We start from the raw sequence: 9,947 nt of genomic DNA on the forward strand, positions 1-9,947 counted from the left end.
CTTTAAAATCTCTCATAGTAGTAAAGGGACTCTTTTCTTATCTATTTCCTTCCTTTGAATCAACGCCAAAAGCTACCCCAGGAACCTCTCAGCAAGAACACCTTCTTGCCTCTATAGCTCAAAAGAAAACCTCTGCATAGCTCTACATGTGCATTTGATCTCTAGCATCAGGTGACTAATTACAGGACTCGTGGGAAATTAGTGGGTGCACGCTTCTAAAAAGCCTGTTAAACCATTTAATGCAGGTGGGTACTTCGGAGCAGAAGTTTCTATTTTAGAGTTAGATTTATATATATAATATTGGGAGGGAGCTTACTGGATTTCAGAGCATAAAAATTCATCATTGAGGCCAAAGTAAATTAAGAACCAGGCTCTTTCTTTCTCTCTCTCTCTCTTTTTTTTTTTTCTTTTTTTTTTTTTTTTAATGCAAATAAATAATTCACTGAATTGAGATTTGGAAAAATGAAAAGCTTGCAGAGCAGCCAAACCTGAAGAACAGAAGAATGTAAAATATTCCTTTGTGTCTTTAAAATAACCCCTTTTTCTTTCCTTCTCCTGGTTCAAAACTCCTCCTCCTGCCATATTAAAAATTAAAAATTCAAAGCTGGACAGCTGGATCTGCCCAATTACAGAATTACTTCAGTCTTTCCAAAGCAGAGCTTCTAAGCTTGAGTATGCAGGCCCAGCCTCCACTAGGGACCAGATTATCTACCGGCATCTGAAATGCACAGTACCTGTTTTCAGCATGTGATACAAGAAGATACAAATTGCATGAGGAAGTGAAAATGTTAACTACAAAAAGTTATGAGACAGCAGCACTTAAGGCCCACTGAGCAGGCAGCACATCTCCACTTGAACACACCTCTCCCTCTGCCTGCCACCCCAGAGGACGCACATTCATTGTGAGCTGACAAGTTCTTAGCTGACCTCCGACAGATCCCTGACAGAGACTGACTAGACACACATCAGCTTTATATTTGCCTTAGCTTTCTCTTAGGGGTAGAAGCAGACTTACTTCCAAGCCACCTTCCCTCAGCCTGAATGAAAATATGTGCATGAATGGTGGTCCCCAGGAAAGGTCCCAAGTTCCCACCTAATTAATAATCAATCTTGTTGCAAGCAAAGCATCAGTGGGTAACTCAGTCCTCTCCAACAGGTAACTGCCAGCAGACTTTGGTGCCTGTGAGTTTAAGCCTGGTGTTTCGCATGCATTTACAATGATTAGATCATTTTATTGGCAGCTTAGCCTTGGAATAGAACTTGAAAAGAGGCAGCTCTGTGCATCTGGTTTGCATTAGAGCTGAACATTAATCCCTTTATGACTTATAAGTATCCTGTTAGCGCTATACAGACTTGGAGTTGTTAAATGGCATTCTTAGAGCTTGGTAGCTGAAAAATGGGCCAAAACCAACACCTTTTCTAGCGCATGCACCATGAAAGGCAATTTCTGCTTTTTGTTGTTTGCTCATCTGCCTGTCAGAAACAGGACGGCTAACACACTTGCTAGTAATATCCCCTGTTGAACCTCTCCTCAAAACTCATTTTAGGTTTGTGCTGAATTGCAGGATTTAATCCCACAGAATTTTGAAGTTGATGAAAATGAGGATCCAAACATCATGAATTTCAGTGGAGCTGCAAGTCTAAAGTTACACGAGCTGGGCAAGTATAAGCAGACTTTGGCTCAAACAATTGCACATTTTTGCCTTTTTTTTTTTTTTTTTTTGTAGTTGCAGGAAGACGTTAGGGGTGTAACACTGAAAGAGGCCAAGAGAGACATCACTGAGCAGCTAGGCAAAGATTAGGAATGGAAAGGCAGGCTAAGGTCCATGTAAAAAAGAAGGTGTGAAGGAGGGGCCTGAAAACACAGCCTGAAAGAAATGCTAGTGGATTGAGAAAGGGAAGGAGAGAAGCTAATTACAGAGGACAAATAGCTCAGAGATCAAATAACCTGGAAGTCAGGATGGTTGGCCAAGTGAGGCACACAAGGAAATACGTACATTCTTACAGTAAAAAGAAAACTCTTGCTACGAACCAATGCAAGTAAAGTTGTGTGGTGTTAAAGAACATGTTCCAGTTTTTGGATGGCAGAAGAGATGGAAAAAGATAAGCAGTAGAATGAAATTATTCCCATTAAGATCCTTGCACGAGGCTGTAATAATTATCCCATGGGAGCAACTGCTGCAGGCTACTGCAGAAAGTCATAGATGAGCCAAGGAGAAGAAATGACTAAGGCAGAAAACACCTTGTTCCACTCAAGTCCATGATACAATGCCAGTGCTTTACAGGGCCTATGATTTATAAGAGTGGGTACAGCACCACCAATGAATCAGACAAAGGCTACATACATTAATGACTCTGCATATCCCATGCACAGGCACAGGCTTGGGTTGGGGAGGCATTTTTGCTCTGTAGCACAGGCAGGCATAAAGTAGCCATGGGGACGCAGAGGTTGCACCCAGCCTGCACTGGCACTACGGAGTGCAAGCGGCCGTGGTGCTTTTCTGACATAGCACTCTCTATGCCTGTATTTCTGGTGCAGCCTAAAGAAACTGGCAGTGGAAAACTCTGAGAAACATTCTATTTAAAGATTATTCTTCTGATTCATATATTTTTCCTCACCTTTGTTTTTCCCCAGTACTTCTTTTTCATTTTTGCCTTAATCTTTACAGGAACTAGCATGAAAACTCTATCATCTTAAACTAGGACAAACATAGGGCACATTAGCAGGCACACAAGACCCCAAAAGCTTCCTAACCTGCCTCTTATACTTCATTCCCCATCACTTGGGTTTAACACAGGTTTATGTGTAAACTCATACCTCCAGTCATGAGCGCTTTTGTGGGTCTTTGAAAAATACTTTATAATCTGACAGAATGTTTCTGATTTTGAGGAATCCAGAGCAGAAAACAATTATCCAGCAGAATTTACAGTAGAGCTATAAAGATAGTGCTTATCTTTTCCACCACTTAGCTGTTAGCCCCTATCAGCTTTATTAATTTTTCATGGAAAAAATTGCCATGTGTAGCCTCTTTATTTGCTTTCCCTATGCAAACACATGTGCACAGACAGATGCACACATAAACATACATGCACAAAGCTCTTTTGAGCTTTCCCGATAGACACTGCAGCCAACTTCAAAACCAAATCAAACCATGCCTTTCAATAGGAATTATGAAAAGTAAGTTTTAAATCACAAACACATCCTGTTTTGCTTCAGTTTCTCTCTTACATGCCACAAGCTGGACTCCACCCTAACTGTTTTCAGAGGGGCTAACTATGAGTGCCAGGTTTTGGAAACTTTCATGTCATTATCTGTCCCGCCATTTGATCTCAGAGAAATGTGAGAAGGGGTAGAACAGTGTGGACAAGAACAGAGGGATTGACCCCATGCCCATGCACACCCATCCCTCTTCCAGTTCTTTCTCCCACAGTTCTAACACCCCTCATGAGAAAATGCCAAGAAGAAGATGAACAAAAGTGTTTTGTTTTGTTTTGTTTTGTTTTCATCACTGCCTGGTCTTTGGCTGAAATGGAGAAGGTGCTGTTAAGCAGACTTTCTATATGCTGTTCAAGGCATAAGTAATCATAGTGAAGATGCTTTCACAGGTAAATCAAAGTGAGTATCCTAAGGAGATGCCAGGTCCCTTACCAGAGCGACATGGAGAGGCGGGGAACTGGCAAGGCTAGATTTCCATGTTTTATCTGAGAAAGTGACCATGCAGATCACTTGTGTACCATACTGTAGTAACTCCTCTAGATGATCTCTGCATATCAGCTTCCAGCCAGAGGATACAGGCTGTCTCCTGAGCAGTGCTGCCAAATGGGTGATGTGCTGCTGGTGCTCTGGAGGCTGCTGAGGGTGTTTGTTTGAGATGGGTACAGTCAGATGTGTGACACTACACAGCTGTAAGCGGGATGCTGATGCAATAACAGTACGAGTGACTGAGTGCCACTGTAGGAATTTACAGAGATGTGTGCTACTGGGGTGCTACTTGCTGCGATGGTCAGACCAGCAAGCATGGAGTAATGAGTACTTTTGGAAGAAGTTGAACTCCACAAATACAGGAGTCTGGGGTGTTTGTGAGGGTTCTGGCATGAGAAAGAGGGTGAAAGAGCAAAGGGGTGGTGAACCTGTGGTAGGCAGGATGTTAGAGTACGACATACTGATGTGATACTGTCCACAAGGGACTGGGAAAGGATCCAGGAGAAGGATCATCAGAGCCGCAAATTTGCCAGCAGCTTCACTTCTCACATCTGACAGTAAGATACAGTTTTCATATTAAGAAGCCAGTCTCACAGTGCTGGTGTACTGATGTACAAACTACCAAGGAAAATGCCCTCCCCTTTTTAAAAAAAAAATAAAATCAGAGTCTCCCATATTACAAGCATGAGGCAATCTAGGTTCCCTCATGGCTAGTCATAAGGAACAAATGCATACTAGATCTTAAAGCTGCTAAGAGAATCCATATCTCCTCACACTGCTCAGCATCTCACACTCCTATGAAGCAAAACCAGCCTGACTACAAATGTCTGAGTCACATCCCTTCATTACAGTCTAGAACAGTTCTAGGTCCTGGAGCCTCATCTTCAAGGACAAGGCCACAGGCTTCCCATTTCTGGGCCAGCTGAAGTACAATGAACAAAGCAGAAGCACTGGGAAGCATAAATTGTCCCTTCTGACAATCCGTGCTGACCAAGCCTAGTCACATTAAGTGATTTGTGTGTGGGTTCAGCCAAAACCTAGAATGCAGCAACACTTAAAGACAAATCAAGAAAAAGCAACTGTGTCGAATGCTATTGGTGGAATATTGCCTCCATGAGATGCCTGTCAATAACGAGGTTGTACACCGACCCAGCATGTGGTGTCGTGTTTGATACGGATTCCCTGAAGCAGCAGACTGACAGCAAATGTAAGTTTGTTTTAACCAATAAAATTTAATATATTTTCCTCTTGAAAATAATCTATGTTAATTTTTAAAACATCACTAGAGGGCGATAAATAAATAGATTTCCCAATCAACCCAACTGTTTGTATAGGCGGTGAGATGTTGGAGAAAGCTGTTTAGCTGCAAACCTTGCTGGGAGGAGAGGTGTTCAAACATCTGTGCATATCACAATGACCTCCTGACAACTTTCTCTCATATTCACAAATGAAATGCTTCTCTTTAAGTGTGTGTCCTGGAGAACACCAGCCCAGGGACCTGTGAAACGCACCCCAGAACTTCCCTGAAGCTGGGCATGAGCTGTGTCAGGTGTCAGCAAGACAATGGGGCAGCTGTCCTGTGACAGAACACTGCCATTAATATAAAGCCCATTGAGTAACAGTGGCTTAATTAGCTTAAAGCCATGCTGAACAAACTGATGATCAGGCTGTTGAAGAAAGCACTGGGAAGGTTGGGGTGCTGTGCCCTGTGGCGTCCTATGCATCCCAGGGAGCACAATTCATGGAGGAGCTGTGTGCTCCTGCAGAAGTGGGCACCCACAGTCCAACTGCTCTAGCTGCGTGAGCTAACAGCCAGCTGTGGTGCTGAGGCAAAGAACAGACTGTTTGAGGCCCTTGCTTTCTGTATCCGCAGGTAAAATAGATCACAGCAATGCTTTGGATTACACAGAAGGCATCAGCAGAGGGTCCCATTAGGAAAAGGAATGCTAAGGGATGTTTTGAAAATAGAAGACAGGAAGGAAAGGGAAAACCAGACATCAGTCTCAACTGCTCCAGTTAGGGCTTTGTAGGTAAAAGCTACGAGCATCCCCAGAACAGGCAGTAAAAGGTGCAATAATACTTCACTGGATTGTATGGATCTTTCCAAGTCTCTCTTGGTTGTGGGCACTCTCCAGCCCTTGGCAAGCACTGTTAGTATTACAACTAACTGCAGACCTTTTTTTTTGTTTGTTTGTTTAACTGAACTTGCTATTTATTCCAGTGGAAACAGCCTCCAAAGAAAATTGTTCCACTCAGCTACTGTTTGTTCTGGATGATTTGTTCTCAGAATTTCAAACTGGCATTTTGAGTAATGTTTACGGTTTTCCCTTATTTTCCATTATTTCAGCCTAACTCCAAGCTAGTTTGATACTCTATTGTTTGCTTTACTGCTTTTAAAAGAATCACTAGAGGCAACTGCCACTCAGTACAGGCTGAGCATCTCTTCCCCACCAGCACGCTTTCTGCTTTGCTGGAGCCACCGCCACATGCTCTTCACACCACAGGACACACGGGTCTAAAAAGACGAGGCAGTAACACAAGGGCTGTTTTGCCTGTCACAATGACCTGACACAAACGTAAAACTCATTCGACGGGTCTCCTGCAAAAGCACGTAGAGGCAAAAGCGCTGTGATTCTGCCACCACTCTGGAGAAGCCTACTGCAAACACGCATCGAGCAAAACCGCTCTCAAAACTGCGTGCTGCAGGAATTTTCCGGCTGTTTCCTTCCTGACCCGTCCCACGACAGACGGATCCCCGGCTCCACGTGCGCACCCGCACCCGAGCTCTCCCGCCTCCCCCTGCCTCCCTTCCCTTTCGCAGCCGGGCTGAGCACGCCAGCCCCTCGGCCTCCCCTCCGGCTGCCGGCGGCTCCCCCGGCCCCAGCGCCTCCGCGCCCGGCTCGGCGGACCCTCCAAGGCGCCCACCTACTCGAGGGACGCCGCCACCTCCGGGGGACGGGCGGAGACCCCCGACCCACGGGCAGCTCGGCGGGAGGCCGGCGGGGGGCACCGGCTCGGCGGAGGGCGGCCAGTCCGGCAGCCGGCAGCGCTGGCGCCGCGGTACTTGCCTGGCTCCGCGCGGAGCCCCCGGCGCAGCTCGGGGCGCTGCGGCCGAGTCATGCCCGCGGCCGGGGCGCGGCGCGCCGCATGGTGCGCGGCGGCGGCGGCGGCGGCGGGAGCTGCGCGCTCGGCGGCGGCGGCGGCGGCGGCGAGCGGAGCTCCGCGGAGTCGCGGAGCCGCTGCGAGCGGGGCAGCTCCGCCCGGCGCCGGCATTGGCCGGGCGCGGCGGCCGGGGCGGGCCGGGCAGGCGGAGGGAGGGACGGAGGGGCCGGGCGGCGCCCTGCTCCTCTCGGGCACGGGCGGCGGGGGGACGCGGGGCTGGAGCTTGGCGGAGGTGGGAAGGCCCGTGGGATGAGCCCCGTCCTCGCCCGCTCACCCGCCCGGCTGTGGGTGCCCGGGGGAACGACCCGGTCCTCCGCGGGCGAGCAGCAGCAGCGAGGTCTGCCGGCACTCCCAGCCTGCGCTCCCTCCAGAGAAACGCGAAGAGTGGGAAAATTCACCCAGCGCGAAGAGGGTGGTGGGTTGGCATGTGCCAGACTCATCCTGCTGGGATGAATCCACCCATCTCCTTGTTCACCTGAGGGTCCTTTGTTTGCTCAAAGCACTGAGGAGAAAAAAAGAGAAAAAAAGGAGTCGTGCTGGAGGAAAAGGGCAGGATCTGCCTCTTGAAAGTGTTTCTGGGCAGGGTTTAAGCACAAGTTGTTGCAGGCTGGAAAACTACAAAGCAACGCAAAGAGAACCTGGCATAGATTGCGGGCTAGGAGATGTTTTTGCTATCCCCAGTGGTGCAGAAACTCACTTTTCACTGTGGGTATTGCCCAAGGGTGGAGTCAGGGGCTAAGTATGGTGAAAAAGCTACACAGAAATTCATGCTAACAGATAGCTTTTGCGGGCATACTGAGCAGAAGAGCCAAGAACTGATGGGGCCAGAGATGGTCATGTTCTTGCTCTGGAAAGCAGTTGTCCCTACAAGTCCAGGCACCTCAGCATAACTTTACAAGGTATTGCCAATTTCTTCCTTCACTTTCATGCCCAGATCTACCGGAATAGCCTTGCTCACCTGATTTTCCAGCTTCTAACACCAGTTGGCTTCCCACTTTGCTGTATCATTCCTTACATATTTCCATAGACAGTCCCCTAAATTCTGGCCCAACATAGCAGTCCATTCATTCCTTCGGGAGGAAAATTTTGGTTACAGCTCAATGGTACACATCAGTGTATTTGCAACCATCAAGTTGTAGCCATTTCCTCTGTATCACATGATCTTCTGCTGACCCCCCCCTCTTCCTCCTTCCAGCTTTCTCACCTCTTTCATTTCAGGCTTTCCACTTTGCATCTTTTCTCCAGTTAGATTGTGGCTGTTTGGGTGAGAGACTGCAACCACAACCTACCAGTCCTACTTCTGTCTACAATCTATTGCAATACAAATACTAAAGAAATGGTCAGAAATTTTCCAGCAGAACCTTCCCTTCCCTTCCCTTCCCTTCCCTTCCCTTCCCTTCCCTTCCCTTCCCTTCCCTTCCCTTCCCTTCCCTTCCCTTCCCTTCCCTTCCCTTCCCTTCCCTTCCCTTCCCTTCCCTTCCCTTCCCTTCCCTTCCCTTCCCTTCCCTTCCCTTCCCTTCCCTTCCCTTCCCTTCCCTTCCCTTCCCTTCCCTTCCCTTCCCTTCCCTTCCCTTCCCTTCCCTTCCCTTCCCTTCCCTTCCCTTCCCTTCCCTTCCCTTCCCTTCCCTTCCCTTCCCTTCCCTTCCCTTCCTTCCCCTTCCCTTCCCTTCCCTTCCATTTCCTTTTTTTTTTTTTTTCTTTTTTTTTCTCCCCAGTGGAAACAGATGAATAGTTCACATTTGGGGAAACATGTTTGTTCTGGCAAATCTGATGGAACTTGGGCAAAAGCCCATTAAGGGAAAACTTTGGCTTGGGCAGCTCAGCTCAGCTTCACAGCTGTCTATCTGAAAACTTTGTGTTTCCAGAGCCTATGAGTACAGACCAGGTCAGTTTTCTGTGGGTCAATCAGATGCAGGGGCCTTGTGAGTGGGTTCCTACTTTCAAGGAAGGCATCTGATGCCTGGTATCTGGTCAGGAAGACCAAGGATCTATGATGATAATGTTTCCATGAGGGGCATGTCTCTTTGCTGGCAGTTCTGATGGCTTACAAAAACAGACACAAATTACAGTGTCCTTGGGCTCCTGAGCAGGTAGAAATTCCATACATTAATTCTGTAATTCCACCATGATTGCTGGGCAGAAACTACTGTGGAAAGCATATAAAATTCCTACAGCTTCCCCTGTATTGACAAAAGTCATGACTGCAGCACATTTCATGGGATCAGAAATAACGTATGTTGGCAGTCATCCAGTTTTCTACTCTTCTATGTCTTTCACGGAGAACTTGCTATGCAGCGATCCTCCCTGCTACTTGAAGCAACCATACGTGTAATGTTCACAACCCTGTGGTAGGGCTGATGGATGAGAAATACAATGGGTCTCAAAGGGAGTTATGGTAAAAGAGGAAAGACATTTAGCAATGCAGATTCTTGTGTTGGAAAGATTTCTAGATTATCCTCTTGCTTTTTCCTTTCTAATTATTACTAGGTGAATATTTGTGGGGAGCCATCATTTATCAACATTTCTTCTAGATCTTACATCTTTCTTCTGTGTGCTGGCAAAGCCTGTATTGTTCCCCTTTGTAGCTCTCTTATTAAATATCTACTTGGAACATTTTGTCATTTATTTACTGTGTATGATTTTTTTTTTTTTTAACTGTATTAATTTATTTATATTTTAAACAAGTCTTTGTGCATTATAGAAGGTAGAAGACTGGTGACCTTGCAAAGGGAGCTTACTGTGCTACCACAATGCAGACTGAATACACGTGCTTCTCCTATATCATTCCCTTTTCATGCTTGGCTCTAGGTGGAGAGCTGCTATCTCATTATGAAAAAGGCTTACTTATCTTCCTTCCTATATTTGTTTGACCTCTTCCTTTATCTTTCTGCAAGGAAGCAAGTTAATGACAATTGTGATAATAGGTTTTATCATTATGGTATTTGTTAGTGTTACCATAATGTATAAGGCTGGAATTTTTTGAAAGAGACTGTTAAGCAGGGACTTAAGTCCTGCTGAAAGTTAAGCTAAAGCCAGTAGGTATTCTACTAAGTCGTTACTCCAAGATTTTAAAGATTCTGTC

The 9,947-nt window shown here is 46.5% G+C and overlaps 1 protein-coding gene across 2 annotated transcripts in view; it reads right to left on the reverse strand.

Annotated features, from left to right (window-relative positions):
- Window positions 1-7,992, reverse strand: part of LOC311443774 (uncharacterized protein) — a 38,854-nt gene extending 30,862 nt beyond the window's left edge. Inside the window, exon 1 of one of the 2 annotated variants that reach the window (XM_084534235.1) lies at window positions 7,824-7,992. The gene's annotated coding sequence lies outside the window, so the exon portion shown is untranslated. Of the gene's footprint in view, window positions 1-6,771; window positions 6,945-7,823 lie in introns of those variants that run through there. The other variant, XM_084534234.1, reaches the window with a different exon arrangement.
- Between the last annotated feature and the right edge of the window lie 1,955 nt (window positions 7,993-9,947).

Source organism: Aythya ferina, assembly GCF_964211825.1.
Source record: "Aythya ferina genome assembly, chromosome: 13".
Taxonomy (NCBI): Eukaryota; Metazoa; Chordata; class Aves; order Anseriformes; family Anatidae; genus Aythya; species Aythya ferina.